At 44.9% G+C, this 13,773-nt stretch overlaps 2 long non-coding RNA genes across 3 annotated transcripts in view; one reads left to right on the top strand and one right to left on the bottom strand.

Moving 5' to 3' along the window:
* LOC128348830 (uncharacterized) overlaps positions 1 to 13,773 on the top strand; it is a 79,798-nt gene that overhangs the window by 38,725 nt on the left and 27,300 nt on the right. The window contains exon 3 of one of the 2 annotated variants that reach the window (XR_008318362.1): positions 10,378 to 10,425. The exons of the other annotated variant lie outside the window; for it this stretch is intronic. This is a non-coding gene — a long non-coding RNA (uncharacterized LOC128348830). The remainder of the gene's footprint in view (positions 1 to 10,377; positions 10,426 to 13,773) is intronic. 2 annotated transcript variants of the gene reach the window in all.
* LOC128348831 (uncharacterized) overlaps positions 1 to 13,773 on the bottom strand; it is a 53,156-nt gene that overhangs the window by 36,882 nt on the left and 2,501 nt on the right. Inside the window, exon 2 of the long non-coding RNA XR_008318364.1 lies at positions 6,492 to 6,655. This is a non-coding gene — a long non-coding RNA (uncharacterized LOC128348831). The remainder of the gene's footprint in view (positions 1 to 6,491; positions 6,656 to 13,773) is intronic.

The following is a 13,773-nucleotide window of genomic DNA, read 5'->3' on the forward strand; positions in this document are numbered from 1 at the left end:
TTTGGGAACTAAATCGGCCACATGGCCAGAAGTGGCTCTCCATACCTTTTAAAGGCAGGGAGAGTCACTCCGGCTGCGCTACCAGCGCAGTGCTGGCCGATTTCACGTGCAAACGGGGCCACGCAGCCCCATTTGGGAGTAAAATCACACCCCTGAATCTTATGTCAGACATGGGGGGGGGTGTCCAGGGCTGGAAGGCGTGACTCCTGATTGGGGGCAGCCCATGTTCTTTGAACCCATTTGCCCAATGGTAACTCCGCCCCTGGTGCTAGAGAAAGGTGCCTGGAGAGGGGGGCTGTAACAAGGTAAACCACTTCAGCTCCTGCCCTCCTTTTCCATTGAACCCTTTTTATTTTAAAATCAGAACACCCACCTTTCTACGTGATTGGGGCAATTCTCTGTTTAAACGTATGGAATTGCCACCATCACATATAGTTTGGATCTGCATTTTCAGGGTTATCAAAAAGATATTAGGGTCCATCGTATGAATTACCAGTGACTTTTCGAGGGCCAAGGTTACTATTAGAACTTCTAGTTCCTTTCACAAATTAGTGCTGGTAATTATACAAAAAGCCTTTGATCTTACCTTTACAGAAATGCATATAGTGTGCTAGCCATTCTACTAAATATCTTTAATCTCTGAGAATATCAGAACTGAAGCCAGATTTTAACTGCATTGCTTGTCATTCTTTACTTGAGTCCTTGAAACCTGCTGTTCCCAGCTCATTGGCTTGAATTTACAAAACAAGTTTTCAAATTTTAAAAAACCTACTATAGCTCCTGACATGGCAGAGCTCTTTGAGGAATGCAACAGAAGCCTCCATATGTGCATATACATATATGCATTTATTCTAAGGCAAAGAATGATCATCTGTAGGTCAGTGCTTGTTCCATCTCTGCCACAAAGAACACATAGGATCGTATCGGGGTTCGGGGGAAAGGTTAAAAATTTGTTAAAGATCCTTTTTGGCGGGGGGGTTGGATTGTAGGTAGTAGGGATGTGCGAATCAATTCGGATACAAAATGGTTTGTACCCAAATCTACCTGTTTGGGGCAATTTGTGGACAAAACAAAACACCCCTGTAGTTGGCCAGATTCAGGTCCAAAACAGATCACCCAGATTTTCGACATAAAAGATTTGTAGATTTAGACCTCCATTTTGTGGCAATCTCTCTTGCTGTCTCCATTTTGTGTCAAGAAGGTTTTTTGAAGATCCTGCACTCCCAAACTTCAGATTGGTGACTTAGAGTGTGCAACAATTGGCTGTCAATTCTCCCCTGTTTCCAGATTGGCTCGTTTCCATTCAAATCTTGTGTTTCCAGGGGTGACTGACTCCGTATTGGCTAGGGGAATGGTCAAAGAAGAGACAAGGGGGGAAAGTTAGAAGGAGGGATTTTCAAATGTACTTAAGCTGGCAGCCCGCCACCATTCTGCCTTGTGGGAGAAGAGAGAGAGTGCGCTAGATGAACTTTGCTTTGCCTTGCCTGCCACCTGGAATGGATTCTCTGCTTTTTGTTCCTGCTTTCCTGATTGAGGAAAATAGAAGAGATTTTTTTTTTTTTGCATCCCCTTCCTGCTGCTGAGAGAATCACTGCCTGTGCCTGCTGTCTGTGCAAATCAATTTGGGTACAAAACGATTTGTACCCAAATCGAGCTGGGTACAAAACGATTTGTACCCAAATCGAGCTGTTTTGGAAGATTTGTGGACAAAACAAATCGCCCATGAGCTAGCTGACCAGATTTGTACCGCAAACAAATTGGGGGTGATTTGATTCAGGTATAAATCATATTGGAAAAATCTATTCATGAACATCCCTAGTAGGTAGTGCCCATTATGCCCTACCACACAACCCACTTTGCTGTTCCTAGGATCTATCCATGGGGAACAATTGGATGTTTCAAGTTTCCCCATTGTTCCCTATGGCCAGAAGAAGCTGCACACTCTGGCCAGACATAATGGGAAACCTGAGGCAAATTCACCTCAGGTTTGCCCGCTGTGTTGTCCAAATGATTGGAAGCGTGGTTCCTGGACCCAACCTTGGTATTGATCTAGCCGCCAAAACTTGGAATGAACCCTCAGTTTGTAGTGAGTTTCACTCAAACAACCGAGGGTCCATTCCCTGCAGCTTGGCATCCAGATATAAATTAACTCCAAACCAGAGTTAAGGGAGGATGCTCCCTCCATGGGCTGCCATGCTATTGGCTGGTGCAGGCTGTCCTTCCAGGGTCATAGGAAGCCCACACAGCGAGTTCTGACCTCTCTGCTGGCTCCCAGACTAGGAATTTTATCATCTTGGAGCATGGCGGGTGGGGGGGGTGGAGACATACCACATTGGACCTGTGGTTTGCCATGATGTCCAAAGACAGCCACAGAGTGCATGCAAACAAGTTATGCATTGCAATGTGCAATGCATTTTGCAACCCTGCATAGAAAAACACAGCAGAAGCACCCAGTAAAGGGGAATCTGTCCCTCCCAACACAGAACACACATTTCAAACACAGTCCAAAGATGGCGAAAAAAAGAATCACTGGCTCAGAATCCAATGCCAGCCATAGTGCCTGCACTGCAGTAACATAATTGGCACAAGTTGCTTTCTCACATATAATTATGACTCCTTTGCATTACTTCCTAGCATTGCAACAGCTGTCACAGCAGCACCCTTACTTAGCAGCAAGCATAGCCATAAGCTCAACTAGAGCAAATTCAGCCACATTTTTTTCACTGAATCCACCTTATATACTCAGTCAATGCAGATTGCAGAGCAGACCAGAGCAGTGAGAGATCCAACAAAACCAGAAAGTAATAGCAGCAACAGCACAAAATATTATACACAGTGCTGAGGGGGGGGGAAACCACCTTCTTCAAGAGAGAGGTACAGTCAGTATAAGGGCCTAGTCCCTTTGAATACATTTTTAAATTCCCTCCTTTTATGTTCCCCCTCCCTCCTTCCAGCCAATGGGGATAGAGTTGCCTATAACAACACTTGATTTGTCTAATGACAAGCCAATCAAGAAGCAAGACAATCACAAGCCAGTTGAAAGCCAGTGCCAGAAAAACAATCATAAAGGGGAAAACAGGCCTCCAATGTCCCTCGATTCACTGAAACATTTTGATCAAAATGGGGTTCTTCTGCTCAAGCTTGAAACAGGCCCTCTATTTAAATGGTGTTCTGTTTTGAGCTGAAGTTGAAATGTTTAGACATTGAAATGTTATGCACATCCCTATTTCAGGCTAAACCATTTCCTGCTAATAAAGCATGTGGTGATGGTGCTGTCTCTCATTCTGTAGGAAAGAAACGAAATTCTGCTTTCTTTAGCAATAAAGCATTTACCTCTGTTTTGATGATGTAGATATCTAAATATGCTTGTCAGAGATCAAAATAAAGATATTGATATATTGATATCTGAAGTTTTCACTTCCTTTTTCTGGAATAGTACAAGTTATGTTCTTTATCTTGCATCATTCCTTACATTGCAGCACAATCTTTGTTATGAGTTTTTGGTAAACTTGGTGGAATCTATGATTTTCTTTTTAGCTTTTCTAGATGATTCCCAAAATGAAAGTTGTCTTATTGCTGTAAATTTGTCTGGCCTTTCCTATTCAAGTTGGACTACTTCCAGGGTGAAGATACTTCTACAGGAAATGTAGTATCTTTTATTCTACTGTCTCTAGAATTCAGCCTTGGCAAAGGTTATTTACAGAGCAAAAGGAAAGAAGTGAAATAATTGGGTATTTAGAGATACTGAAATACTTGCCTCATTTGCTGGATTGCTTGGTTTCAAACTGTACCCATCCACTACAAATTCCTGTTCTAGAAGAGAAAGATTCTCCTGACCTGAATGCCTTACCACTCATTCATATATTTTAAAAGAGCACAACTACTTTGGCACAATCATCCCATCTACTCTTGGGATAGGAGGAGGAGAACCAAGCTGCCCTTTTGAGATGCTGCTGCTTCTCCTGCATCTTCCACACAACTGAGCCTGACCTTTGAGCTTCAGCCATTACCAAGGAGACAATAAGTGCATCATAACAGAGAAACCACAGGTGATGTCATAATTGCCACCTGCAGAGGTGAGCGCAGTGTCCATTGTTCAGCACTGAGGGAGATGTAACTGGTGGGCACCTATCTACACTGCAAACATGTACATATTTTATACCAGCCCTGTCCTGGAAGTTTTAGCGTTCTGCCGGCCATTCAGCAGTTATTAACCTTTTTGTTTCCCATTAATCCCTATGGGGAAATTATATGATGGGGCCCATGTTCATTTCTTGCACACAGGCCCCTTTAGAGCTTGTTATGCCACTGCTGTACCAGATGAAACACATCAGATCATGGATAAAGCATTCTTTCTTTCTCACAACCCTACATTTAAGAAATTCTCAATGAGCATCTGGTTTTTCTTGATCTACTGTCACCTAGATCAAAAGGCCTTCTTTACATTTCATGTTCTTTGAATTGACATGCTAAGCAACACAAATAAGAGAACTTGAATTGCGTTTCAAATTAACAAAGTGATTTACAAAAAGAGCTGTTTCATTTTGACTGGAGTGTTTCTTTCCATTCCTTAATCCTTCTATATACTCATTTTATTTTTGGTACATTGAGATAAGGCCTAGTCCTGTTATCATCTCTGGCAAGCTTTCACTCTTCTGTAGGAAATATGCCTTATTTCTAGCACATCGTCTGTCTCAAAATTAGAGTGGGGGGAGGGGGGAATCTATCTGCATTAAAAGTTTTAGAACATTCACTACCAAGTTATGTTTAGGCACATTTGTGATAACAACTCATTGTGACTATGACTGTACCAAACATTTCCTGGTTTCAACATTCAGGCAGAAACTAGCAATTTTTGATGGGGTTGATCCTGCCCCCCTTGTGCTAATTCAGCTCCTTCCCAACCATATTTGTGCTTCCCTTGGCAGCTTCTTCCTCTTCCTTCCCACAGGGATGATTGATTCAGCAAAGATAACTCCAGCCATCTTCAGGCATTATTTCCTCCACATATAGTGAACAAGCCAGGAGAAATGGGAATACACACTGGCTACGGCTAGTCACATCCCCTATTCAGCATACTCATTGGCTATAGCCTACTGTACCTCCATGCTTATTATTATTATTATTATTAATAATTCAATTTCTATACTGCCCTTCCAAAAATGGCTCAGAGCAGTTTACACAGAGAAATAATATATAAATAAGATGGCACTTGTTTGCAGAGGGCAGTACCAAATGCAGGGAGCAATAAGGGTGCCTACAGAGGGAAACCTCAAGGAATAACTTCTCTATTCAGTTTTGAGGAAAGAGGAAAAGATGGGTTGTTTGTTTGTTTTTGTTTTTTTGCGGGGGGCATTTCAGTAAAATGATGGGAATTCTCAAATGCTTGGAGAGGATTTGCACTCCTGGGAAGAGGAACCCTCCATGTAATCAGTGCTGTCATCTGGAGACAAGTGCTGGATCTCAGATGCACAGGGACATGATCAGTGAGCACGTGCACAGCACAGAAGGTGTTACTAACCAGCACAGTCCTGTTTCCTCCTCTACATGTTTAGACACAATGCCTGAGTTGGGCTATCATGATGCTAAATCTGATGTGGTGACATCACGGAATAGAACTAATTACAATCATAATCAATCAGATTAAGTTACATCATGAGTGCAAGCGAGGAGAATTTAAACAAAATATGTGAATATTTTCAGGAGGGCAAAAAAGAGTGAGTTTTTCAGCCCCGTGCGAATGTTCACAAGAAAAAAGGAAATAGGCTCAGCTCTAATTATGACAACTATAGGAAATAGAAGGATACATGCAATAACACATCTGTCAGAATGGCACTTCTCAGTCTAGAGCTTGCATACTGCCCGTGTTGGGGTTCTAGGACCACTGAGGCAAATTTCAATATAGCATAGGATGCAATGGGGCTTAAACTTAGAAAGTATGACTAGAGCTGGCTTCAGGTTTCAGAGGGGCCTCAGCAAACTGCCCCCTCCCTATAATCCCTTCTACTGGAGAGAGTTGCTCCAACACTATCACATGAAGGCTATGGGCACAGAAGAAGAATAGAAGCTTTCTTGAGGGCCCTTGGCAGTTGCCCAGTGATGCCAGGCCCTGATGCCAACCCCAAGTGTGATTGTAGTACCTAGATTGTCATAAAGATGATGATCAAAACCAAAATATTTATTGGAAAACTCACTGTGACAAACTGTGTTTGTTCTTAAAATATATATCCTTTGTATATATCAAAACAATTTCTATTTTGCAGCAACCCCATAAGGCAGGACACTATTTTATTTATTTATTTTTCAGTTTGGTGAAAATCACCCTCCTGTGGTAGCTTTCATTGTAATTATGGATTTTGCATGATGAGTAGACTCAAACCTTCTGTCATTAATGGAAGTTAGAATTATATTCCATCAACCTTCCAGTAGATCCTTCTGAGACACCATTACCTTGGTACCAATGGGTTCATGGGTTGCCATTTGGAACTTACTTGAGTTTTGACATCTGTTCTTCATGGCGGATTGGTTGTCCCCTTGGCTTCTGCAGATCCAAGCAATTCTGAGTTTCTGGACTTGCTCCAGGTTATGTGAGTTGACAGCATGAAGTTTCATTATTTCACACCTGTTCTTTTCTAGAAACCAGGTTGGCTAGGCACTGGGGATAGAGAAACAAGCAAGAGAGAATTAGTATAGCAATACAAAACCTATCTTGGAAGCAGTGATTCCTTTTTCTCTACTGCATGCCTACCCGAAAAACCTTATCAAATAAACTGGTTTCTGAAACACATATTAGAAATTTTTGTGTACATCACTTAGGCAATTAGACATATGCCCACATGTCACAGTATTACACAAGCATTTCTGGTTGCAGCTGAGGGTGATCCCATACTACTGATGGCATCTAAGGAAGCACTGGTGGTCCTACACAAGAGCACAAGTGCGCAAATATTTCCAAGGCAAGTTGCACTCCTCAAGTGCAAGTGCATAACTTTAAGCATTTGCATGCTTGTACTCTTGCACAAGATTGTCAGCACTTCCTTAGATGCCCTCAGCAGAATGGGATCACCCTCATGATCAGCAATGCCTGTGTAACACTGTGCCGCCATGCAGGCTGATTGGAAATGCTTGTATAAAGCTGCACAACATGTGGGCCAATGGTTGTAGACAAATGCATGGATGCTGAGCTGTTAACAGCTATTAGATGAATGGAACGTCCATGTTCACAGGCAATATGCCTTTGAATACTAGATACTGGAAGGTAAAAAACAAGAGAGGACAACTGCCTTCATATTCAGCTTGTGTTGTTCCCAGAGCAGGGGTGTAACTACTATTAGGCAAGGGGAGGCGGTTGCCTGGGGGCCCCACTGCCTTGGCCCCCCCCCGAGACACCTCACATGACTCCCCATTGCCCCCTGCCCAGCCCCAGGTCCCCTCAGCCACTTGCCCTGTTCGCCCTCTCTCCTGCTTGTCCTCCTGGCCAGCAATCTAAGCAGCAGACAAGCTACCTGCAAAGAGCTCCTTTTCTCCCTGCCAATCAGCTGATCGGCGGGTGGGCGGGGCTTCCAGGAAGGCCTCTGTGTAGGCCTCAGTGAAGCCTGAACTGGAGTAGGCTTGCAGGGAGGCCCCAAGGAAGGAGGCAGGCAGGCAGGCAGAGTGGCCCCCACAGTTCTCTGCAGGAGACCCTCTTCCCAGCCCAGCATTTGCCAGGTAGAATGTGAACTCCTTTTTGTGGTCCCCCCCCCAATATATAGGGGTCTGCTTGCCATAGGGCTTTGATATGGAGGGGGAGAGACTGAGAAGTCTCTGAATATTTAATTTAAAACAGCTTGGAAAATTTGCTGGCTTAAATAAAAGGCCTATAAGTGGCTTGTTTTATGGCAGAAAATTATAAAAACTTCTGGAACAAACAATATTATATTCATTCATTCATTCATTCATTCATAAATGCACTTATGCTCAAGTTGTTTTGCAACCCAGAAGGTCTGAGTGAGAACTGTGAAGCATGTGTGGTGCTTTTATTTTATTTTATTTTATTTTTCTTGTGTGTGAACTGCTCCCCAATAACTCACAGGGACTTCAGGGTCAATCTGGCCAACATGTGAATGCAGCACCTCCATTCCAGAGGAGATGTGTGTTAAAGGGCTTTAAAACCTCCTGTGAAAAGCCTCCTGGAATCAAACTTTACTGAATTTGTTCAAAATTCTAAGAAAACATACATAGGCTAACACTGCATGGCTGAGAGTCTCGTTTGCTAATCTGCAGCAAGGGTCCCATTTTAATAATTAGTGTTTCTAGTGTGTTCTAGGCATTAAAAGTAGCACAAATATATAGTACTCAATGTATATCACTATATATTGTGAAGTGTGTATGTGTGTGTATTCAGTGAAACCAGAGGACCCAGAGGTATCTAGCTGCAATTCAGATTGGATTGGATCCAATCCAATCCAAAATCACCGATGTCAATTTGGGGTCCTTTGGGCCCTTCATAGGGTTCGGAGCTGGGATCAGCTTTTTTCTGGTGAAAATCCCCATAGAAGTCTATGAGGAAAGCAAATAAAAAAATTGCGGGGGGGGGCACTTAAAAGAGAGCTCTGAAAGTCACCACACAAGTAGGTAAGGTTGGCCAGACTCCTCCATACATTTAATTACAAGTGAGTCCAGCCATCCTTTGATTTTTAATTAATATTTAAAAGAAACCCAGAAATTATATACAAAGAATGATGGAAGAAAGTTATGAAACATCCCAGAATCTCAGGAGAAGTGATGTAATATTAGTTAGTGATGTAAGTGATGTAATATCTCGGGGGAAACCCAGAAATCAGCTAGCTTCGTTTTAATACTGTAAGTAAAATATCTGGGTAAATGCTTTTAAAATTAAGCAATAAATGCATGGGCAGGCTGACAGGCAGGCAGGCAGGTAGGCAGGCAGAGAGGTTTTCCCTACTCAGCTGTGATATCACACACACACACACACACACACACACACACACACACACACACACACAGCAGACTACCACCACAGCCATTTGGAGTTCTGAAATGCTTCAAACTTAGCTGAATCATGGACAGAGAACTCTGATCTGACCCCAAATCAGCTTCTCCAGGTCAGGGTCAAACTGTTCCTGATGCCCTCTGAAATGGGCAATGCCAGGCCATGACCAACCTTCCTGTTCTGACCTCTGACCTAGTTGGCCATGTTGGAAACAAGATTCTGGAATATTAGACCTTTGACCAGACTAAATAGGGGCCTTCTTAACTTTTAACGTTAAAATATGCAAGCAATGTTTTACAGATTTCTCAGCTCCAGCATGCATCTGTCATAACTGTAAGAACCATAATGAATCAAATCAAGTGATCATGTAAAAATAGCAATTTGACAAACTGCTATGATACAGCTTCCTATGTTGGGAAGCATCGCTTTTGTACATTTGTATATTTTAAAAATTTTATCAAGACTTTCTGCTACAATAGTCCACCAGACCACTCACAAATCAATACAAACAATAAAATATCATAATATATCAATAAGAATAAGTTAAACTGGAATAAACTACTGCAGCAGCAAAAAATATAAAATAAAAAGAAACAGAGCCCATGAAAATTAGCTGCTATTAAAAGCATAGGCAAATAGGACAGATTTTTCCTGGCATCTAAAATGAAAGTAAAGAAGCAAAGCAAATTCACTGGAGAGGGTATTCCAGACAACTGTGGTGCCACCACAAAAAAGGCAACCACCCACCTAACCTCTGAAGGTGGAAGTGTCTAAACAAAGGCCTCAGTACATTGATATGAAAGCAAGAAGTTCTCTGGATAGCCTGGACCTAGACCCATAGAGGCATAAAAGGTCAAAAACAGCAGTTTAAATTGTACCCGAAAACAACCTGGGAGCCAGTTCACATACCTGAGTAGTGTCCAAATATGTCCCCCATAGAGACTCCCAGGTAACAGTTCAGTTACCATATCCTGGACTAGCTGATGCCTCCAAATCATGTTTAAGGCACATCCATATGCAGTATAAAGCATTGCAGTCATCAAACCTGCACATTACCGGAGCATGGATAATGGTGGCAGGATAATCCCCTTCCAGAAGAAAGTGCAACTGGGAGTTATTCACACTTGGCTTTATGCTGCGGGGTAAATGTTGAGTGAAGGCACTTCGAATTACATTGGAGGCATCTGAGGGAACAGCCCCTCCCCTCTGCTCTCGGGTTTTCTTTTGGAAACAGGTTCGCACTGCATGCCTCCATGTTTTCCTTCTAGCCAATGGTGGGTGGGGTGGGGGGGAGAGAGAGAGAGAGAGAGAGAGAGAGAGAGAGAGCTCCTTGGGTAGGAACACAATGATTCTACGTCAGTGCCTCTCCCTATTTGTGTTTTCAGAAAAACTCTCTTGAAACCAGCAATTTAAAAACCCAGAAATACTTAAAGGTAAGCTAGAATTCAGAAGACAAAGCCTGATTTGTGTATAGAGAGCTTCCAAGGATCTCAAATGGACTTCGGGATAAGTTTGGCTGGTGTGTGAATGCACACACTCTCTTCTGGAGGAGATTTGTAGTAACAGCCCTATCAGTAAAAGCTCCTAGCGAATCTACCAAAATTGATAAAAGACAGTGATGGGCAAGCTACCTCTAGCTTACATTGTATTGGCTTAGAAATAAGCAAAGTCATTTCCTCAGTCCCTTGCTCCCAGACCTCTATCACACAAATGCCCCACTCCCTTCCTATTAAACTGCATGTATTAGCTATCTTGCATTTATTGGCTATTTATTGGCCCATGGTTGCAGCAGCAGTGGTAGCTGTACTTTGGACACAGTGAAAGAGAGGTCTGTCATTACAGTAGCCATTTGGAAAACTACATTTCCTAAGGGCCACAAGGACCCATGAAGCATGCCAGTGCCAAGGGTCAGCTGGAAGCAGAGAGGCCTTCTTTCCCCCCTCTTATGGCCGACAAAGCACCACTGCCAACCCAACCAGTAAGCGCAGTTTAAAATGAAATGGTGGTCGCTTTGAGAGATTAAGGAACAGGTAATGCTATGAATTCTTATCTGGCTGAGATTTTAATCCAAGATGGAGAATAATTCAAGGGCCTTGAAATGCTTAGCTCCTCTTTGAGGTGAGCATTACAAACTCCTGAAGACTGTGTCCGGGTTCAAGCCCAGCACGCTTCACCAGTATTGTTAGTAAAAGGTACAAGGTGCTACAACTGCCACCTGTGCAACCATCTACAAATCTGGATCTCAAAGTACCCCCCCCACACACACACACACAATTGAGTTGGCTATTTGGGGAGTGTGCAAGAGTTACTATGGATTTTTGCATAAAGTCTGAGGTGGATCTAGAGGTTTCGTAAAATCTCTGAAGAATTTCATTGTAAGCCAAAAGAGTTTCACTAAGACCAACGTAAAACCATGTCCAGAGCAAAAATTGAAACCATAACTCTCAGCTTTATCTCTTCTTCTCACTGGATTTTTTTTTAAAAGCCAAGTTGGGTATCCAAAAAAAAACAGTGGGTCTGGCGTGGGGGCAGCAATATCACGGGTAGCAGGCAGAGGGAGATATGGCGGTGGGAGTTGGGCAGGCCGTTACAGGGGGAAACGGTCCAGGCAATTGAGGCCTGTTCCTTTTTCCGGCCCTTCTCCCAACCCTCTGACCCTAGGGAGCTCTGTGAACACACCTTCGAGGATTAGGGTGCTGCTGCTGCTGAATGCCAGGTCAGTTAACGCAAAAACATCTCTCATCCACGATTTGATTGTGGATGAGTGTGCTGACCTGGTATGCGTGACGGAGACCTGGTTGGATGCGCTGGGCGGGGTTGGTCTCTCTCAGCTCTGTCCTCCAGGTTTCCAGATCGTGCAGCAGCCCCGCCTCGAGGGTCGGGGAGGAGGCATTGCAGTCATTTTTCGAGAGACCCTCCCCGTTTCCAGGTGCCCGGTCAGGCAATCTCAGAATTTTGAGTGTTTGTCCTTGAGGGTGGGCCTCCGAGATAGGCTGGGGATTCTGCTGGTGTACCGACCACCCCGCTGCACTTCAGTCTCCCTACCTGAGCTGGCGGGGGTGGTCTCGGAGGTGGCCTTGGGTTCCCCGAGGCTTATTGTCTTGGGGGATTTCAATGTCCATGCTGAGGCCCCCCTAGTGGGTGCGGCTCAGGATTCCATGGCAACCATGGGCCTGTCTCAATTGGTATCGGGCCCTACCCACGTGGCGGGACACACTCTGGATCTGGTTTTTGCCGACCAGGAAATAAATGATCTGGAGGTGGGGGAATTTGAGACCACTCCCTTGTCATGGACAGATCATCACCTGGTGGGGTTTAGTTTGACTGCTCCGTCTACCCTCTGCAGGGGTGGTGGGCAGATTAAGATGGTCCGCCCCCGGAGGCTTATGGATCCGCTTGGATTTCAGACGGCCCTCGGGGAGTTTCCAGTGTCCAGAGCTGGTGACCCTGTCGAGGCCTTGGTTGATTTCTGGAATGGAGAGATGGCCTGGGCTGTTGACACGGTTGCCCCCAAGCGCCCTCTCCGGCTTGGTGGAGCCCGTTCTGCTCCTTGGTTTTCCTCGGAGCTTAGGGCGATGAAGCAATTCGGACGACAGCTAGAACGACGCTGGAGGAAGAGTCGTCACGAATCCGACCGAACACGGGCTAGAGCCCATTTTAGGGACTACTCCGTGGTGGTGGGGGCGGCAAAGAAATGCTTTTTCTCCGCCTCCATTGCGTCTGCTCAGTGCAGACAAACAGAGCTGTTTTGTGTGGCGAAAACCTTGCTCCACACATCCCCCCGGACAATGGGGGAGGAGCCATCTACAGCTCTTTGTGATCGGTTTGCCTGTCGCTTTGCAGATAAAGTCGTTTGCATCCGTGCTGACCTGGACTCCAGAGTTTTGGCAGTTCCGGCAGACGTGCCTTTGGTACCATCTGGTCCCGTTGTGTTGGATTCTTTTCGGTTGGTGCGGCCTGAGGATGTGGACAAGATCCTGGGCAGTGTGTGGGCGACTTCGTGAGCTCTTGACCCTTGCCCTTCATGGCTAATAAAAGCTGCCAGGGAGGGGACAGGTAGATGGTTGGAGGTGATCGTTAATGCTTCATTAAGGGAGGGCAGGATGCCATCGTGCCTTAAGGAGGCGGTGGTAAGACCTCTATTAAAAAAGCCCTCCCTTGATCCCTCCAACCTGGACAACTATAGACCTGTGTCTAACCTCCCCTTTTTGAGTAAGGTGATAGAGCATGTGTTGGCGTCCCAGCTGCAGAGGGTCTTGGATGATACGGATTATCCGGACCATTTTCATTCTGGCTTCCACCCCGGATATGGGACTGAGACTGCCTTGGTCGCTCTAGTGGATGACCTACGCCAGGAACTAGACAGGGGGAGTGCGTCCCTGTTGGTTCTGCTGAACCTCTCGGCGGCGTTCGATACCATCGACCATGGTATCCTTCTGGGCCGCCTCTCGAGTATGGGAATCGGAGGCACTGCGTTGCAGTGGTTTCGGTCCTTTCTTGAGGGGAGGGTTCAGAAGGTGGTGCTGGGGGACTACTGCTCGGCCCCGTGGCCGTTGGCCTGTGGGGTCCCGCAGGGATTGGTCTTGTCCCCCATGCTGTTTAACATCTACATGAAGCCGCTGGGAGAGGTCATCCGGAGATTTGGACTGAGTTGTCAGCAATATGCGGATGACACTCAGCTCTATCTCTCCTTGTCATCTGATCCTAGGGAGGCGGTGGATGTCCTGAATCGGGGGCTGGAGGCCGTGATGGGTTGGATGTGGGCTAACAAACTGAAATTG

This window comes from Hemicordylus capensis, chromosome 3 (genome assembly GCF_027244095.1).
Source record: "Hemicordylus capensis ecotype Gifberg chromosome 3, rHemCap1.1.pri, whole genome shotgun sequence".
NCBI classification, from domain to species: domain Eukaryota; kingdom Metazoa; phylum Chordata; class Lepidosauria; order Squamata; family Cordylidae; genus Hemicordylus; species Hemicordylus capensis.